The sequence below is a fragment of the Erpetoichthys calabaricus genome, chromosome 4 (assembly GCF_900747795.2).
Source record: "Erpetoichthys calabaricus chromosome 4, fErpCal1.3, whole genome shotgun sequence".
In the NCBI taxonomy this organism is placed as follows: Eukaryota; Metazoa; Chordata; class Cladistia; order Polypteriformes; family Polypteridae; genus Erpetoichthys; species Erpetoichthys calabaricus.
The window spans coordinates 300,779,864-300,801,290 of NC_041397.2; positions in this window are offsets into that span (position 1 = coordinate 300,779,864).

The following is a 21,427-nucleotide window of genomic DNA, read 5'->3' on the forward strand; positions in this document are numbered from 1 at the left end:
AAATGCCAGTACAGCTTAGAGACAGGATAATGTCGAGGGTCAGATCTGGAGAAGGCTGCAAAACAATTCCTGCATATTTGAAGGTTCCCAAAAGCACAGTGGCCTTCATCATTCCAACATGGAATAATTGAGAACAACCATGACTGAGTAATTGGGGGAGAAGGGTCCTGGTAAGAGAGGTGACCAAAAACCTGGTGGTCACTCTGGATGAGCGTCAGGGAACTTGTGCGGAAACTGAAGAAACTTCCAGAAAGACAAGTACACCACTGCAAAACTCCTCTAATCAGTGATTTTATGGTCAAACAGAAGCTGCATATCAGTACTGGACAACTAAAAACCCACTTGGAGTTTGCAAAAAGGCACCTAAGGACTATCAGGGTGTACTCACACTAGGCGTGTTCGTTTGTTCCTTACTGTGCCCCAATGTGATTGTCCCCCATCCCTACTCCACCACTGGTCTGCACTCACACCACGCTTAACATTCTGGGCCCAGGCACACTTTCATCATGACCATGTGACTTTGTGAAAAACCAAAACGAGATCCAAACATGGAGTGACAACATGCATTTCGAAAACGATTTTATTTATTTTGTGGTTGTTTTGTAGTCTTGTAAGGCAGGATAACGATCTTCCCTCTTGTAGAGTACTAGCTGTCCCCCTATGGCTCCACCCGCGTAGTAGTAAAACAGGACAAACTGTAAAAATTAATAAAAAAAAATTTAAAAATGTAATTTGTATTGAGAACAATTTAAATTGATAGGTTTCCTATCATAGGGACTCTTGATATACAACATTTTTGGATTTGCTATCAGGGGCAAGGACATATAGGTTTCTTGGGGAACAAACCCGGAAGAAAGCGACTTAAAGCTGACCATGCAAGAAGCCTGGTGAGCTATCAACCCCTGCCAACCTGAGTCTGTCCCGCGATTACAGGAATGCGAGGGATTAAAACCCTCCCGCCAAGGCCACATCCTGTGATGATTATTATCGCCTGTATGATGTTGTTCTGAAGCTGTCAGACCTGGAGATGGGTACCGTTGCAAAGTCTGGGTGGGCTCAGGTTTCTCAAAAGGATAATCAGTGTTTCTACTTTCAATACTAAGTTGTGGAGTGGCATGCCAGGAGGATTAATGAAATTTAACACTAGAATTACCAGAGCCTACGAAAAAACTCGTAGATCCGGCCCTCCTTAAATCGCTTCTTAAATCCGTTCACACCTCTCCGCCAGCATCCTTTGTCCTCTAAATGTGCTGATAAAAGACAAGCTGCCAGCAGCCGGCTATTCCATCCCCCCACCGACTTAGAACGTGGGCGAACTTTTCCCAGCTCATGCCTTGATTGATTATCTGGGAGTGAAGTGGAGTTTTAGAGTGGAAATAATAGATCGTTATTTGGAACACATGCATTTTATGTGTGTTCCATTTCTAAAGTAATCTGTGTAAACACATTGTTAAAACAGAAACTTTTTCATATTTTAGTAATAAATATTACAAAATGTAGTAGGCATAAACTATAGAATGTGTAAAGCCTGAGTTCCAAAGATCAAATAAACACTTTCACAAAAGCTTCAAGGATGATACAACAGCTTCTGTGGCGTAGCGTGCTAAGATTTGCTTCTTATAGCGTAGCTGCTTTGTTGTGCCTCACAGACATGAGTTTGATTCCCCGCTGGGGACAAAGTGTTGCTTTTTTTTTTTTTCTTTTTAACCTCAAATTGGACATAAAATTTGTAAATTGGTATGCACTGTCAGTTAATGAGATCGTTATATTTTCATGTGGGATGCTCCTTTTAAAATATTTTTTTAACAATTGAGACTGCAATTAACATGAACAACCGTCCTTATAACTTATTTTTAAGATCCATAACACACAGACAGACAGAGCACTGCGTAATAGAGAGACAGACAGGCAGAGATATATAAATAAACAGGGAAGGCACATGTACTGAAAGAAAAAAAAAATCAACATGTGCGTTGTTCCTGCAGCACTGAATAAGCTCACGGTCTCCAACATCACCCCTCCCCCTGATCTGACTCTCTAAGTAACAGCACAAGTACAGACGCAAACCAAGTGTATGTGTGTACTGTATAATATTAACAAAAAGAGCAGCTTGCTACGGAAAACAGCAAATATAGGAGTGAATGGGGATCGAACCGGGGACTCTTGATTGCACTTGGACTCTTGATTACACATTCTATAGTTTATACCTACTACATTTTGTAACATTTATTACTAAAATATGAAAAAGTTTCTGTTTTAACAATGTGTTTACACAGATTACTTTAGAAATGGAACACACATGAAATGCGTGTGTTCCAAATAACGACCTATTATTTCCACTCTAAAACTCCACTTCACTCCCAGATAAACAATCAAGGCATGAGCTGGGAAAAGTTCGCTCACGTTCTAAGTCGGTGGGGGGATGGAATAGCCGGCTGCTGGCAGCTTGTCTTTTATCAGCACATTTAGAGGACAAAGGATGCTGGCGGAGAGGTGCGAATGGATTTAAGAAGGGATTTAAGGTGGGACGGATCTACGAGTTTTTTTGTAGGCTCTGGTAATTCTAGTGTTAAGAAATTCTGCAGGATAATTAACTGAACTGTTCTAAAATGGTATTTATTGAAGTGTATGTCCGAGAAAGCGTGTCAAATAATCTGAGCACAAATTGATTCATTTTATGTCTCTCCCTCCCCTCGGCCCATAGCCTTTCTCTTTGCTTTGCGTTTATAAATCTGTACCGCGACCGAACTATGATACTTATTGTGATGAGAGAAGTCACAGAATTAACCAGAATGTTCAAGCAAATTTTAGAAAAAAAACCTGATCTAAATCTGCTAAGTAGTTCTCTTGTGAAAAATGGACAGGCATACATTGGATTTTATATACAGTATATACAGATGCAGCACAGTGTTTCGCTGTTAATCGTGCCGCACATCCGAGAAGATTTTTACGGTGATAAACGATGTTAAGGGAGGAATTTGCAGCTTTTCTTGCCAACTACAATTCATGTGTAAGGTGAGAATAAAAACCCGTTTTTAACTCAAATGGTATTGAATGAAATGAGAATTGCACTCTCTGACTTGTCGCATCGTTGACGTCATGTCTGTTTTCCAGGCTCGGGAACATTTAGTGATCACATTGTTTCAGTTATTGTAGGGGGATGTGCAGAAGGAGGAGGTTGGGAGCATCTGCTGATACAGCACACTGCCATGTCCACCACAGGATCCCAAATTAGGACCCAAGTGCAGCCGTGCAATGGGTGACACCTCAGCACCACACAAGTTCAAATGGCATGGAACAGTGGCTGGAGTGCCAATCTCGCCACCAACCCCTGAGATTTCCCTGCAAGTTGGAGGACCAGCTTGCAGGTTAACGTCATACTCAGAACAGAGCAAGAGCAGGTCAACGGCCTTGCTCAAGGGTCCAACAGAGTGGAATTTATAGGATTCGAATCCGCAACCTTCCAATCGGTGCTGTAGATCCCTAGCCTCAGAGCCACCACTCCGCCTAATGTGCAGGAAAGTAAAGAAAAGCTCAGCGTTCAGAGTGTGCTTGAACATTGTGCCCTATAGCCTTGTCAAAGTCCTGATCATTTATCTTTAATTTGTTTAAAGTAAGCCTTGCCCAACATGTGCCTATATCCAACTCAGGGTCACGGAATGTGGTAGCGTTCAGTTAAACGCAGGATCTAGCCCAAGACAAGGTGCCAGTCCATTGTAGGTCCCATTCATGGACACAGCCTCACACACATTCTCATGGGGTTAATTTTGTGGCTTTAGCTTGATTAGATTTTTTTGCATTTTGACATTTTGTTTAGCAGCCCCTTCATGTCTTTTTCTGTACTTACATTTTCAACTACTTTGCATTTAATAAATGATTTTTACTTCACTTTTTTAAGAAGTTGGTTTCTTGCATGGCTAATCTCTCTCTCTCTCTCTCTCACGCTAATCAAATAAGAAATATGTAAGGTGACTGTGGGGGCCACAACAGTGACACACGAGACCAACAGTAAAGCAGAATGGGGGCTTATTAAAAGAGGAGAACTAAAGCCAGAGAAACAAAACAGGCACCCACAACAGTAAAATAGCAAAGACCTACACCCTCAAGTACCACCTAGACATCCAAAGCCATCAAAGTACTCTGCCATGCATTACTTTAAATATTTAATTTAATGAAAAGGAATTTTAAATGAAGTCTGGGCTTTGGCAATCAAGAACAGTAAGAGACTCATCCAAAAGCTACTCCAGTGTTAGTTGTATGCTTCTGGTCCAAGGGTCTGAAGCAAAAGAACAAAAACCCACCATAAGAACAAACATGAATTGATGAAATTTAAGGGATTTGGAATCTGAGCAGTCGGATAAGGAAGCGAACCTGGAATGACCCTTTTATCCTGATGACTGGCAGGATCACGACCTCTTAAACCACGCCCCTTGCTGAGCAAAACCTGGCAATTTAGCAAAGCTGAACAAAACACAGAATGGCAGCAGAAAATGGCCCAAATTGAAAATGAACTTCAGAACGAAGCATTGAATCAAAAAAACAAAGGATTCCATGGAGTCAAAAACCCCAATACTGCTATGCAGCTCAAGAACAGAGCCGGAAAATAACCTGTAAAAAACGTACAAAAACTCCATGATAGTCAGTGACTGAACACTCGGGGTTTCATATGGCCTGTACTATTCATTGTATCATTACATGAACCAATGGTGACGGCAGCTACCCACTGCCATGCCTTTCCCTGTCCCGCAGAACGCAGAAGAAAGGTGCCACAATGCTACGCATGATCTACCAGTCAATCAAGTTCTGCAGCGTCGTAACTGCATATGTATGAGGCTGATTAGCATGCTCCATATATGGACTCGTGAGGTGTGCTCAAGTATGCAAATTTACAAGGTGATTGTGATTTATAAACAGTAAACTAAGTAGAAGTGTGTGTATACCAGGTTTTATAAATCTGATGTCAATTTTTGCGGTATGTATTTTCCTCTTTTTTTGGCGTGCAAATATTTTCACGCTCATTATAAATAAACATGCTGTCCTTGACAAGTTTCAGTCGGGTTTCATAACAAATCACAGCACAGAAACTGCACTTGCTAAAGTAGTAAATCACTTGCAGGTAAATGCAGACAGAGGCCATCTATCTGTTGTCATCCTCTTAGACCTGAGTGCAGCATTTGACACCATTGATCACAATATTCTTAGAAATCACCTTAGTGAATGGGTGGACCTCTCTGGCAGTGTCTTAAACTGGCTTGAGTCTTACTTGGCAGGTAGAAAATTCTTTTTTAGTTGAGGTAATTATACTTCAAAGACACCTGATATTCTATATGGTGTTCCACAAGGCTCTATCCTGGGTCCACTGCTCTGTTCGATCTCCATGCTTCCATTAGGTCAGATTATCTCAGGGCATAACGTGAGCTACCACAGCTATGCTGATGACACACAACTGTATTTATCAATAGCGCCTGATGACCCCGACTCACTTGATTCACTGACACAATGTCTAACTTGTATTTCTGAATGGACGAGTAGTCATTTTCTCAAACTAAACAAGGAAAAAACAGAAATTTTAGTGATTTTAAAAAATGGATATAATGAGGATATTAGAAATAAACTTGATGCATTAGGATTAAAAGATAAAACAGAGGTAAAGAATTTAGGGGTTATTATTGACTTTTACCTAAATTTTAAATCACATATTAATTAGATTACTAGGACAGCATTTTTTCACTTAAGAAATATAGCAAAAGTTAGACCTCTTATAACATTGCAAGATGCTGAGAAATTAGTTCATGCTTTTGTTTTCAGTCGACTAGATTACTGTAATGCACTCCTCTCAGGGCTACCCAAAAAAGACATAAATCGTTTGCAACTAATGCAGAATGCAGCTGCTAGAATCTTAACTAGGAAAAGATCCAAGCACATCTCTCCAGCTTTGATGTCGCTACACTGGTTACCTGTGTCATTTAGAATTGACTTTAAAATACTGCTTATGGTTTATAAAGACTTAAATAATCTGCTCCATCTTATATTTTCACTCCAAATGGTAGCCTTAGATCTTTAAATGAGGGTCTGCTTATTATTCCAAGAGATAAACATCAAAAAAGTGGTGAGGCGGCCTTCTGCTGTTATGCACCTAAAATCTGGAATAGCTTACCGATAGAAATTCGCCAGGCTAATACGGTGGAGCACTTTAAAAAACTGCTAAAAATGCATTACTTTAACATGGATTTCTCATAGCTTCATTTTAGTGTAACCCTGATATTCTATATATGCATTGAATTATCATTTTTATCATGGCTCCACAATTCGTACTAAACCCTACTTTCTCTGCTGTTCTTTTTCTGGTTTTCTGTGGTGGTGATCTACACCACCACCACCTGATCAGGGCACCGTGCAGTCCCTACATTGATGGATTGAAGGCCAGAGGTCCACATCGACTGTCATCATCGAAGCCTGAAAGCCATGAGGACTGATTGAGATCATTGATGTTAGGTAGAATGCCCAGTGGAGGCCTTGTGGTCTTGTGGCCTTAGAACCCCTGCAGATTTTGCTTTTTTCTCCAGCCCTCTGGATTTTTTTTTTCTGTCCTCCCTGACCATCAGACCTTACTCTATTCTTTGTTAATTAGTATTGCCTAATTTTTATATTCTTTCTTTTTCCTTTCTTCATCCTATAAGGCACTTTGTGCTACATCATTTGTATGAAAACATGCTATAGAAATAAATGTTGTTGCTGTTATGGAGATGCAAGCCGCAACACACTTGAGTGAATTACTGGGAATAAGTATCTTAACAATCTTTCCAAAGACAAGCCCCTCATTATGTTTACCTATAAGGCAGTGTGGCGCAGTGGTTAAGGCTTTGGACTTCAAGCCCCGTGGTGACACTAAGCAAGATACTTCACCCGCCTGTGCTCCAATTGGAAAAAGGAAAAGAAATGTAACCATTTGCATCTCAGAAATTGCTTTGGACAAAGGTGTTGGCTAAATAAATGTACTTTTACATTGTGCTCCTCACAGGTGGTGCAGTGGTAGTGCTGTTGCTTTGCAGTAAGGAGACTGTGGAAGATTGTGGGTTCACTTCCAGGTTCCTCCCTGTGTGGATAGCGCTTTGAGTACTGAGAAAAGCGCTATATAAATGTAATGAATTATTATTTTATTTATATTTTGTACCTTTCACATTTGCTCCATTAGAAATCAAAGTAATTGCAGGCTGAAAATTACTGATTTTCTGATGGCATCATTGTTATCACTCTGTTGCTGTATTCACTGTAATGACAGGTGGGAAGAGATCGCTAGCTCTAAGAAATGCCTGGAAAAATTGATGTATGAGAGAAGAGCACAGATGTTTAAAATTAACTAATCTCCTTATGCACAGTTTGAAGTACGTGAGCTTACTCTCGGATCTCCAAGTCCACACGCGGATAAGTGAGCCAAAGCAGATGATGAGCTCTGGGTAATGGCTGGTATAATGATGTTTAGGGTTCAGTCTGTGATTGGGAAAAGCATGTTTTCTGAAATGCGGGTATTCATGAATAAGGACTTTCAAACAGCCTATCTGGCAGAGGAGATGGCGGGTGCACAAATTAGTGAAGAATGGGCTGCAATATTTAATTTTCATTGGGAGATTCAATTTTCTCTCCAATCCACACTGGTAACATTCTCAGCAGACGCCAGTTTTGGACAACATGTCCACTTAGTTTATCACTCAAAAGGTCTGTCATTGGCAACATTACCTATTGTCACACACGTGCACTTGGGAGTCAAGCAAAGGGACCAGAAAAGGCCAATTTCACGCCAGGCCTGGGGGTGGCGGGTTGCACTGAACCTCTCTCTTTTCTCTCCGCAGACCAAATACAAGAATCCTGCCTGTCACGGCCCCAAGGACGTCACTTCCTGTGAACCGCCTATAAAAACCCCCTCATCCTCCATACTTGATCAGTTCTGCTTTGGACTCTAACCTGTACACATTGTAGACAAAATAAAACCTTTGGCAGCCAGGGAAACTATACAGGTAGCTGCTCCAAACCTTTGTTGTGTGTCCAGCTGGTTATTTCACACTAGATAATTAACTCTTTCAGGGTAGATGTCAACTTTTGTCAAAATTCAAAGGTAGCAGACGATAATTGGCTGTAAACGGTGACAAAACTCACCGTTATGTTTTAGTTTGACTCTCTTTGCTAGAAGGAAAGTCAGCTTTGTTGATTTGATTTTGATTCCTTGCATGTGTGCGAGGAGCAAGCAGCAAACAACCACTAAACTGGCATCGACATGTGGCGAGAGACCAAAGTGAATGTGTAAAGCAAAATACTCTACGGATGATGTTTAGTGTATTATCGCTGAATCAGACTCTGACCTGTCGGACTCCAATTTTGATGCAAGTGATCTGAAGATGGAGATCAAAAATGAAAGTGAGACCAGCTGATCTCTCCCGGCTGATCGTGGTGCTGAACATGTTTGTGCTGCCGATGTGCCTACGGCAACATTCACCTGGGAGGACCGCAGCTTACAATGACAAGAGCTACAAACCAGATTGTGTCCTACTGCGACTGCCACTGCCGCCCACCTGCTGTACAAAGACAGCTAGGAAGCCTGCCCACCACACATTCCTGCTGGCTGTTGATTTGCTCCTGCGCAGTCAGCAGAAACAACAAACGGGTGCAGACAGCAGCCACAGCATGCAGTAAGAGATGTTTTATGCTGATCTATGTATGACAACATTGCTTTGTGTGCTTTCAGAAAACTGAGTTTTTTGGAAAAAATATTCAGCCCTCAAAGTTAAACTGACTTTGTGGTATAGCTGGTCCGTGGCTAAGCTGTTGGTCTATTTTAAATAAATAAATAAGTTAAATAACCGGCTCAATCTCAGTGGGTGGGTGTGCTCGTGCATCTGCAGGAGGTTGTTGGGGTGATTGAGATGGAGCACGCCTGCACGTGAGGGTCTGTTCTCTTTAAATGGCTTCATTGGCTTTCCGTAGGTCATAATCGAGGCGTTGCGCCCACGAAAGAAGGTAGGCAGTTGGCATGGCACAAAAGAGGAGAAGTGAAGGGCAAAGGAAGAACAGAAAGGAGGTTAAAGGAAAGAGAGATACGATGCAAGAGTGAGCGAGAGAGGAGGCAAGCAGTCGGAAGGAGAGTCCCTTGGAAAGCGTGTGGCCGACACTCAGGGGCTGTGGGGTATAGTGGGTTGGTGGCTCAGAAAAAGGCAGCCGATTTTTAAATAAATAAATAATTGAATGAAGCGGCTCGATCTCCGTGGGTGTACGTGTTCACACAGCTGCAGGAGGTTGGCGAGGTAACTGGGGCAAAATACATTTTTACGTGAGGATGTAGTCTGTCTCAATTGCTTCATCAACTGAGGCGCTGCACCCGAAGAGACATTTAAAGGTGAGCTGGCATGAAAAAAGGGGAGAGGAAAAAAAAGAACCAAAAAGAACAGAGCTGTGAGAACAGCATAGGGGATAAGAGGCAGGACGAGCCATTTTGGAAGTGATCCTCTCAATCACAGTCCTCATAGTAGCCTCTGGAACCCCAAGTATAACTCACTTTGCATTCAGCTTGAAAACTAAATGAGATGAGAGACTAAGGTCGTGTATGGACTGCAAGTCTTCAACAATTGTCTGAATGACTTGCTTGTAATTTAAGATAAAATAGAGCAAAATAAGGGTCTCATCGATATTTTCTGGACTAACATCAAGTTGCTCACCACTGACAGCAGCACCAATCTGCATATCAGACTGCAAATCACTGCTAGGATGGCATTTATCTACACTCACAACTGCCGTGGCAGTGATAGAGCCCAGTAAAGTTTCTTCTGCACGTGAGACATAAAAGTGAGTCGTAAAAGTAGACGTTACCACTATTGTTTTATAGCAGTGCTTAAAAATGCATGCATCTGTCCGTCCCTCTTTAATATGCACCTTAAAATGAGAATAAAGCTCACTCAAAGAATAAGATTAGATTAGATAAACATTATTAATTCCAAAGGGAATTTCACATGCATACAGCTGCTGAAACATAAAAACAAGTATGCAGACTCACAGGACAAAAAACAAAAACAAATAAATAAATGTATATTGTTCAGATATTTCAAAATAAACCTAATGAGCTCCCTGAGAGGAAGCATTGAATTGCCTGGTAGCAGTGGGTAGAAAAGCCCTCCAGAAACACATCTTAGCACACCATAGTGGACTGAACCTGTGGCTAAACGTGTTCCAAGACAGCACATCCTGGAGGGGATGGAGGGGGTTTTTCAAGATGACATCCAATTTTGCCACCATCCTCTTTTCTACAACAGCTTCCAGAGGGTTTGCCCAGTGATGGAGCAAGTTGTTCAGGCATTGTGCTTCTTTTAGAGGTCAGGTTGCTTCCCTAGGAGACGACAGCGTAGAACATCACACTGGCTACTATCGACTGGTAGAACATGTCCAGCAGCTTGCTGCAAACATCAAAAGACCCGAGTCTCCTTAGCAAGTCCAGTCTGACCCATCTTGTGTTGTCAGACCAATAAAGTTTGTTGTTGATGTGGACTCCAAGGTACTTGTAGCTCTGCTCCACTTCCACGTCCTCCCTCTGAACGGTGGCTGATCTCAGAAGCTCCTCGGCGTGCCTAAAGCCCACCACCAGCTTGTTTGTCTTGTAGATGTTGTCTTGTAAGTTGTTATTCCTACACCACAAGATGAAGTCTTCTACAACCTTCTGGTACTCTGATTCGTCTCCATTATTAATGCAACCTAGGATGTCATCTGAAAATGTCTGCAAATGGCAAGTACTGGTATTGAGCTGGAAGTCTGTTGTGTAGAAGGGTGAACCGGAAGGGAGACAGGAAAGTTCCCTGAGGTGTTCCAGTATTACACATCACCATTTCTGACGTACAGTCACTCAGATTCACAAACTGCAGTCTGTTGGTCAGGTAGTCCGCGATCCAGAAGATTATGGGGGTGTCAAGATTCAAAGCCTTGCGCTTTTCTCCCAGAATGTTGTTAAAAGCACTGGAAAAATCAAAGAACGTGATCCCAACTGTGGTACCCTCTTCTTCCAAGTGGGAGTATAGAGATGACAGCATCTTCTACACCTACAGTATCTGTGTCTGAAAGGAAAACTGCAGAGGATCCAGGTGTTCTGAGACCAGGGGCCGTAGCTGTTTTAGGACCAGCACTACAAGAGTCTTTATGGCATGTTAGGTCTGCAGCAGTCCACAATCTAGGCTCTGTTTCATGATCCTTATGATATCTGAATACAAACCTGCAAATTTTCAAAATTGTCCAGAGCACCTGCTGCCAGTTATCTGTACCCCAGTTCTATGTTTTCGTGCATACTTGAGTCGCTTGGCCTTGTTTCCACGTCGGAGGTATGGCTTTTTGGCTGCAACTCTTCCATGAAGACCACTTCTGGCCAGACTTCTCTGGACAGTAGATGGGTGTACCTGGGTCTCACTGGTTTCTGCCAGTTCTGAGCTGATGGCACTGCTGGACATCTTCCGATTTCGAAGGGTAATAAGCTTGATGTGTCTTTCATCTGCTGCACTAAGTTTCCTTGGCCGACCACTGCGTCTACGATCCTCAGCGTTGCCCGTTTCTTTGTGCTTCTTCAAAAGAGCTTGAACAGCACGTCTTGAAACCCCAGTCTGCTTTGAAATCTTTGTCTGGGAGAGACCTTGCTGATGCAGTAGAACTACCTTGTGTCTTGTTGCTGTGCTCAATCTTGCCATGACATGAAACTGTCTTCCACAACCTCACCTTGGTAGCAGAGTTTGGCTGTTCCTCACCCAGTTTTAAGCCTCCTACACAGCTGTTTCTGTTTCAGTTAATGACTGTGTTTTAACTTACGTGTGACATTGATGATCATTAGCACCTGTTTGGTAGAACTGGTCGGTCATACACCTGACTAGAATCCTACAAAATCCCTGACTTTGTGCAAGTGGACCTATAAGAATTGATGCTGGTTTGAAGGCAAAAGGTAGTAACACCAAATATTGATTTGATTTAGATTTTTCTTTTGTTCGCTCACTTTGCATTTTGTAAATTGATAACAATAAACAATCATTATTTATATTTCTGAAAGCATTCTTTGTTTACAGCATTTTTTCACACCTGCCTAAAACTTTTGCACAGTACTGTATATATATACATACTAGGACTTTGCACACTGCTCACTTTGCTCGCTATCCCCTTCGGTCCGCGCTACACGCCAGCCACTTTGCGTCTCTGCCACTCGCATAAGTGGATTTCACTTTCACCAAACAACAAATCTTTTAATTCTCGCGGATACTCCTCTTCATTGGGAAGAAACACTACTTTTCCCTGGTGGCAACACGAATTAGGCGATCTACAAGTCTCCAATTTAAAGCTTAAGTCCGAACAATGTATTCGATCTCTTTTTGCTGTTCCATTATTTCACCGAGTAATAATTTCCATTTGTTTGCGCTAATGCGATCTTTACTATCATTTTTTTGAGACTTTCGAATTTTCGTACTTCAATTATCTCTATCTATTAGCGCCAACATTTTTGAATTCTTTACGATGTTCTACTTTGTTATCTACTCTTTGTCTTTTATTTCCGGCCCCAGGCGTGGTTAAATCTCTTGGCACAAAGTCTTGTCTCGCAGGACATGAAAGTATCTCTCTTTAAAAGTCTCGTCTCGTCCCAGGATTTTTTTATTATAATAGAGATATACGAGGTGTGATCAAAAAATACGGTGAATGTTTTAAAAAAAGTAAAAGATTTACAACTTCTAGTCACCCTCAGAATACTCTCTTCCACTTCGAATGCACGTATCCCAATGTTCCTGACACTTTGCTAAGCAGTTCTGCAAGTTTTCTTTCAAGAGTGTCTTTAGTTGGACTGTTGTGGCTGCCTGGATGTCCTCAATGGATTGAAATCATTTGCCTTTCATGGTCATTTTCAATTTAGGGAACAGCCAGAAGTCGCACAGTGACAGATCCGGCGAATAAGGTGGATGTGGACACAGCATAATGTTTTTATTCTACAGAAATTGTCGTACTAGAAGGGATGTGTGTAAAGGAGTGTTGTCATGATGAGGAATGAAACCATTTCAACATTTTCTTCGGTTATTAATGTTGAAGGACATCCTGATCTTTTCTCGTCTTCAGCCGAGTCAGATCCATTACGAAACCGATCAAACTACTTGAAAACAGTCTTAATAGTCAGTGCAGTGTCACCATAAACCAATTTTAACATCTGGTGGTTTTCCTGAGCTTCTTGCAATTTGAAACAAAATTTCATGTTAATGCATTGCTCGATATCCATTATTAATGACAAACTTGAACTCAACAGTGGCTCACAATCGACTGACTTGTCATAAACTCGGCTCTAGGATTTACATGCCAGGCCCTGCATTGAATTGTTTGGGGTTGCTCTTGGATGGTGTTCTGCATCAACATTCACTGTACTTTTTGTTCAAAATTGGTATATATATTGTGACACTAAAGGGCGCTGCCGCACCTCAAACCCAATAGACAAACGTCCTAGACACCACATAAAAGCACTAAAAGGATATTTTATTCCTTCTCTTCCAATAGTGGTGCCTTGAAACACTTCCGCCACCATACAAAGGCAATAATAATAATAATACAAATAAACACAATACTATCCTCCCCTCCTCCCAGTAAGCTCTGTCAAACCACCTCCCAACTGTGAATTTCCCCTTGGGATTAATAAAGTATCTATCTATCTATCTATCTGTCTATCTCCAGCTCGCTTGCTGGGTCTCCACCAGATCTTTAAATAGTCCTTGACCCGGAAGCACTCTGCCCTCCAGTCCATGTGACTTGTCAGCACTTCTGTATCTGATGGAGAATCGTCTTTTTCTTCCATCCCCGTGACTTGGGAGTACGTCTGCACTATACGGGAAGCAGAAATCCCCTTTGTCTTCCTGGACCATCTCCTGGTGGCACCCACGGTACCCAGCAGGGCTGTGAAGCTGAACTCCATATCCCATGGTGCTCTGTGGGAATCCGGGGCGCCGCTATGCTGCAGTGAAATCGCCATCTAGCGGCCTGGGGGAGGCAATGTTCCAAAGTAGCTGCCTTCCCCCATCCATCCATTCTTTGGACGTCCTGGCCTGGCTGAGCTGCCGGCCGTCTATCACAATATACATATACTGTATAATGTATGGTTGGCTACCTAGCAGGGCACTGACAGATTAAGAAAACCTGGACTTGGCCTTGTGCAGTAAGAGTCAATTTAAAATCAGGAGCCATTGGTATTTCGCAAATCTGTTATCATCTATTCATGGTGATTTATTGTACGGATCAAAGATTAATAAATAAAATAAAAGTTCTTTCTGGAACCTTCACATGAATGGGTCTTTTGGGGACCAAAAATGACTCTCCTATGGCATCACCTTGAGGACCACTTTTTAAGGAGGAGGAGAATGAGGTTGGGAGCGTGCGTTGACAGCGTGTTGGCACCTTTTTAAGAGTGTATAGTATACGAGATCCAAACGTTCCCGGAATGCATTTATTTAAAAGCATACACACCAAATAACAATTAATGGTGAACAGTTCCTTCAAAATAGTCACCCACTGAGTTGATACACCAATCCCAGCGAGATTTCAACCTTTCAGAGCACCCCTGGAAGTCATTTTTTGTCAGTGTGTTCAAGAAGTCAGTTGTTACCACTTGGATCTCCTCCATCGTCTCAAATCTGGGTACCTTGAGCCTCATCTTCAGATGGCACTAAATCAGGGGAGTACGGAGGGTGGGGAATGGCAGTAAACTTTGTAGAAGCCAAACATTCACACACAATCAGAGATGTGTGAGCTGGTGCATTGTCATGATGCAAAAGAAATGACTTGTCAACACACATCTGAGGACGTGTTCGGCGAATTCAATTTCGCAAACGCCTTAGAACATCCCTGAAGAATGCTTGTTGCAACATTTCATGGCTTTCTTTTGCTGTTTTTCCCTGTTTAAAACAGAATTTAACACACACTCTTTGCTCTTTCAAATCACTCATTTTCACGAACAACCCTTTACAACCGAAGTTTAAATGAGAACTGCGACTTGAAAAACAACTGCACTGACGTTATAACGCGTGATAACACCTCTCAAGGACAACTTGAACTGCTATCTAGCGGCGGTTGATATAAACAAACCCTTCTGGCTGCAGAATAAATGCATTCCGGAAATTTTTGGATCGCACCTCGTATATGTATTTAAGCATCAAAAATACAAGGAAATATCTTTCCTTGTTTTATATTCTTACAACCTGAACATAATGCAGGCCGCCTTCCTTTTGCCAAACAAAGCTTTTATTAAAACCAAAAAAAAAAAAAAATCACTAACAACAGTATGCCCTTGCAAAATAAACATGCAAACAAACCCGTTGGTCTTGTCCTGCACCAATCAGTCTTTGGTCAAAGGGATGCAGTTAGAATTACAAGACCATCAGCGTTTAGATAAGAACAGGCCATTAGCTCATCAATCTCTATTCAGCGGACTTCTTCATACTAATGGTGAGTTGGGATTTGAAGCCCCCCAAAGTCCTCCTCTCTACTACACAACTGTGTGACGTAGGGTTCTGTTTGTAAAGAAATGACTTTCTAACGTTTGTCTGAAAATGATACCGTAACCAGCCCCACTGTGTTCATGTTGAAGTGCTACTTTCATATCGAGTGGTCAGCCAATCTTTTAATTATGGCTTTTAATGTTTCTTCCTAAATAGCTGCCACATACCCCACTTTTCCTCTTTTACCAAAAACCATCAAGAAAACAGACCGAGCTGGCAGCCTGGTTTCAGGTGTTACCCCATTACTTTTGAATGCTTTTACATGCCAGATGTTTACATGCCGCATTTACCTCCGGGATGTCCTTTACTCTTGTGCTGTTTGTTCTGTTTTCAAGCTTTTTTGTGCCTCTGCACTGTTTTATACTCCACATAAAGTTAATTTCGCTCAGTTACTGTAGTATTTGTTTTCTTTTTTCTTACAGCTCAAATAATTGAAGTAACGCACCATGTACACTTTTGTTATTACTCTGTTTTGAAAGCAAAATCAGTACTGAACAAAGAAAATGCATAATAAGCAGAAGAGGAATGAATGCTTCTTACAAATGTTTATTTCCTTTTTCCACGGGCAGTACAACCTGTTAATGACAGCTAAAAAATTAAAAAGTGGATTATAACCACTAGATGGTGCTGTTTGTCAACTCTTCAATTGAGATGGCTCTGTGAGTTTTTGCAAGCCTGAAGGGCCAGTGCAAAAATAAATCCAGGCTACTCTAACTGAAATCTGGGGTCAGTGCTGGGGCCGCTGATTATTTTAATCTCTTTAAATGATTTAGATAGGAATATAAGTAACAAGCTGGTTAAGTTTGTAGATAATAGGTGGATTAGCAGATAATTTGGAATCAGTCATATTATTACAGAAGGATTTAGATAGCATACAGGCTTGGGCAGATTTGTGGCAGATGAAATTTAATGTCAGTAAATGTAAAGAATTACACATAGGAAGTAAAAATGTTAGGTTTGAATACGCAATGGGCGGTCGGAAAATCGAGAGTCCGCCTTATGAGAAGGATTTAGGAGTCATAGTGGACTTCAAGCTATCGACTGCCAGACAGTGTTCAGAAGCCATTAGGAAGGATAACAGGTTATATAGCACCTTGATGTGTGGAGTACAAGCCACAGGAGGTTCTGCTGAAGCTTTATAACACACTGGTGAGGCCTCATCTGGAGTCCTGGGTGCAGTTTGGGTCTCCAGGCTACAAAAAGTACAAAGCAGCACTAGAGAAGGTCCAGAGAAGAGCGACTTGGCTGATTCCAGGGCTACAGGGGTTGAATTATGAGGAAAGATTAAAAGAGCTGAGCCTTTACAGTTTAAGATAAAGAAGATTAAGAGGTGACATGAGTGAAGTGTTTAAAATTATGAAGGGAATTAGTCCAGTGGATTGAGACGGTGACTTTAAAATGAGTTCATCAAGAACACGGGGACACAGTTGGAAACTTGTTAAGGGTAAATTTCACACAAACATTAGGAAGTTTTTCATTACACAAAGAATGATAGACACTTGGAATAAGCTACTAAGTAGTGTGGTAGACAGTAAGTCGTGGTAGACAGTAAGACTTTAGGGACTTTCAAAACTCGACTTGATGTTTTTTTGGAAGAAAGAAGAAATAAGGGGATAGGACTGGCGAACTTTGTTGGGCTGAATGGCCTGTTCTCATCTCGAGTAGTCTAATGTTCTAATGTTCTAAAATCTCACGTTTCCCTGAAACATTCAAATTTTAAGTTTGAGGTTATATTTATGTTTACATTTTAAGTCTATATACATACAGTGGTGTGAAAAACTATTTGCCCACTTCCTGATTTCTTATTCTTTTGCATGTTTGTCACACAAAATGTTTCTGATCATCAAACACATTTAACCATTAGTCAAATATAACACAAGTAAACACAAAATGCAGTTTTTAAATGATGGTGTTTATTATTTAGGGAGAAAAAAAATCCAAACCTACATGGCCCTGTGTGAAAAAGTAATTGCCCCCTTGTTAAAAAATAACCTAACTGTGGTGTATCACACCTGAGTTCAATTTCCGTAGCACCCCCAGGCCTGATTACTGCCACACCTGTTTCAATCAAGAAATCACTTAAATAGGAGCTGCCTGACACAGAGAAGTAGACCAAAAGCACCTCAAAAGCTAGACATCATGCCAAGATCCAAAGAAATTCAGGAACAAATGAGAACAGAAGTAATTGAGATCTATCAGTCTGGTAAAGGTTATAAAGCCATTTCTAAAGCTTTGGGACTCCAGCGAACCACAGTGAGAGCTATTATCCACAAATGGCAAAAATATGGAACAGTGGTGAACCTTCCCAGGAGTGGCCGGCCGACCAAAATTACCCCAAGAGCGCAGAGACGACTCATCCGAGAGGTCACAAAAGCCCCCAGGACAACGTCTAAAGAACTGCAGGCCTCACTTGCCTCAATTAAGGTCAGTGTTCACGACTCCACCATAAGAAAGAGACTGGGCAAAAACGGCCTGCATGGCAGATTTCCAAGATGCAAACCACTGTTAAGCAAAAAGAACATTAGGACTCGTCTCAATTTTGCTAAGAAACATCTCAATGATTGCCAAGACTTTTGGGAAAATACCTTGTGGACTGATGAGTCAAAAGTTGAACTTTTTGGAAGGCAAATGTCCCGTTACATCTGGCATAAAAGGAACACAGCATTTCAGAAAAAGAACATCATACCAACAGTAAAATATGGTGGTGGTAGTGTGATGGTCTGGGGTTGTTTTGCTGCTTCAGGACCTGGAAGGCTTGCTGTGATAGATGGAACCATGAATTCTACTGTCTACCAAAAAAATTCTGAAGGAGAATGTCCGGCCATCTGTTCGTCAACTCAAGCTGAAGCGATCTTGGGTGCTGCAACAGGACAATGACCCAAAACACACCAGCAAATCCACCTCTGAATGGCTGAAGAAAAACAAAATGAAGACTTTGGAGTGGCCTAGTCAAAGTCCTGACCTGAATCCAATTGAGATGCTATGGCATGAACCTTAAAAAGGCGGTTCATGCTAGAAAACCCTCAAATAAAGCTGAATTACAACAATTTTGCAAAGATGAGTGGGCCAAAATTCCTCCAGAGCGCTGTGAAAGACTCATTGCAAGTTATCGCAAACGCTTGTTGCAGTTATTGCTGCTAAGGGTGGCCCAACCAGTTATTAGGTTCAGGGGGGCAATTACTTTTTCACACAGGGCCATGTAGGTTTGGATTTTTTTTCTCCCTCAATAATAAAAACCACCATTTACAAACTGCATTTTGTGTTTACTTGTGTTATATTTGACTAATGGTTAAATGTGTTTGATGATCAGAAACATTTTGTGTGACAAACATGCAAAAGAATAAGAAATCAGGAAGGGGGCAAATAGTTTTTCACACCACTGTATATATTTACAGTCATATGAAAAAGCCTGCATAATAATTTACTGTACTTTCAACAAAAAAGATAACAGTGGTTTATCTTTCATTTCCTAGGAACATCTGAGTACTGGGGTGTTTTCCAATTTTAGATACACAGTATTTAGTTGTATGAAATTAAATCAAATGTGAAAAACTGGCTGTGCACAAATAGATAGATAGATAGATAGATAGATAGATAGATAGATAGATAGATAGATAGATAGATAGATAGATAGATAGATAGATACTTTATTAATCCCAATGGGAAATTCACATTTTCCAGCAGCAGCATACTTATACAATAAATAATATTAAATTAAAGAATGATAATATGCAGGTGAAAAACAGACAATAACTTTGTATAATGTTAAATGTTAACGTTTACCCCCCCGGGTGGAATTGAAGAGTCGCATAGTTTGGGGGAGGAACGATCTCCTCAATCTGTCAGTGGAGCAGGACAGTGACAGCAGTCTGTCGCTGAAGCTGCTCTTCTGTCTGGAGATGATACTATTTAGTGGATGCAGTGGATTCTCCATAATTGATAGGAGCCTGCTCAGTGCCCGTCGCTCTGCCACAGATGTCAAACTGTCCAGCTCCATGCCAACAATAGAGCCTGCCTTCCTCACCAGTTTGTCCAGGCGTGAGGTGTCTTTCCTCTTAATGCTGCCTCCCCAGCACACTACCGCGTAGAAGAGGGCGCTCGCCACAACTGTCTGATAGAACATCTGCAGCATCTTATTGCAGATGTTGAAGGACGCCAGCCTTCTAAGGAAGTATAGTCGGCTCTGTCCTTTCTTGCACAGCGCATCAGTATTGGCAGTCCAGTCTAATTTATCATCCAGCTGCACTCCCAGATATTTATAGGTCTGCATCATCTGCACACAGTCACTTTTGATGATCACGGGGTCCATGAGGGGTCTGGGCATCCTAAAATCAACCACCAGCTCCTTGGTTTTGCTGGTGTTCAGGTGTAGGTGGTTTGAGTCGCACCATTTAACAAAGTCATTGATTAGGTCCCTGTACTCATCCTCCAGCCCATTTATGATGCAGCCCACAACAGCAGTGTTATCAACGAACTTTTTCATTTCACATGGCAGGACCCTGAGTTGTTTTGGAAGTCCGATGTATATAGGCTGAACAGGACCGGAGAAAGTACAGTCCCTTGTGGCGCTCCTGTGTTGCTGACCACAATGTCAGACGTGCAGTTCCCAAGACGCACATACTGAGGTCTGTCTTTAAGATACTCCACGATCCATGCCACCAGGTATGAATCTAATCCCATCTCTGTCAGCTTGTCCCTAAGGAGCAGAGGTTGGATTGTGTTGAAGGCGCTAGAGAAGTCTAGAAACATAATTCTTACAGCACCACTGCCTCTGTCCAAGTGAGAGAGGGATCGGTGTAGCATATAGATGATGGCATCCTCCGCTCCCACCTCCTCCTGATATGCAAACTGCAGAGGGTCAAGGGCGTGTTGAACCTGTGGCCTAAGGTGGTGAAGCAGCAGCCTCTCCATGGTCTTCATCACATGTGATGTCAGAGCAACAGGCCGAAAGTCATTCAGCACACTAGGATGTGATACCTTTGGGACTGGGGTGATACAAGATGTTTTCCAAAGCCTCGGGACTCTCCCCTGTTCCAGGCTCAGGTTGAAGATGCGCTGTAGAGGACCCCCCAGCTCCGATGCACAAACCTTCAGCAGTCGTGGCGATACTCCATCTGGACCGGCTGCTTTGCTAGCACGAAGTCTCCTCAGCTCTCTGCTCACTTGCGCTGTTGTAATTATGGGTGGGGATGTCTCTCCTATGCTGGTATCAGCAGAAGGATGTGTGGAGGGTGCAGTACTCCGAGGTGAGAGTGAGAGTGGGTTAGGGTGGTCAAACCTGTTAAAGAAGTTGTTCATTTGGTTTGCTCTCTTCACGTCTCTCTCGATGGTGGCACCCCACTTCGAGCTGCAGCCAGTGATGATCTTTATCCCATCCCACACTTCCTTCATGCTGTTATTTTGCAACTTCTGCTCCAGCTTTCTCCTGTACTGCTCCTTCGCCACCCTGAGCTGGACTCGGAGTTCCTTCTGCACGCGCTTGAGCTCATGCTGATCACCGCCTTTAAAAGCCCTTTTCTTCTGGTTCAAAAGGCCCTTGATGTCACTTGTAATCCATGGCTTGTTGTTAGCATAGCAGCGTACAGTTCTTACTGGAACTACAATGTCCATACAGAAGCTGATGTGGTCAGTAGTGCAGTCAACAACTTCCTCAATGTTCTCACTATGAGATCCCTGCAGGATATCCCAGTCTGTAGTTCCAAAACATTCTCTCAGAGTATTCCCAGCCTCCGGGGTCCACTTCCTGAATGATCGTGTGGTTACAGGTAGGACTCTCACTTTTGGTTTGTAGTGAGGCTGAAGCAGAGGTTATGATCTGCTTTCCCAAGCACAGGCAGCGGGGTGGCGCTGTATGCATCTTTAACGTTTGCATACAGTAAATCAATAGTCTTATT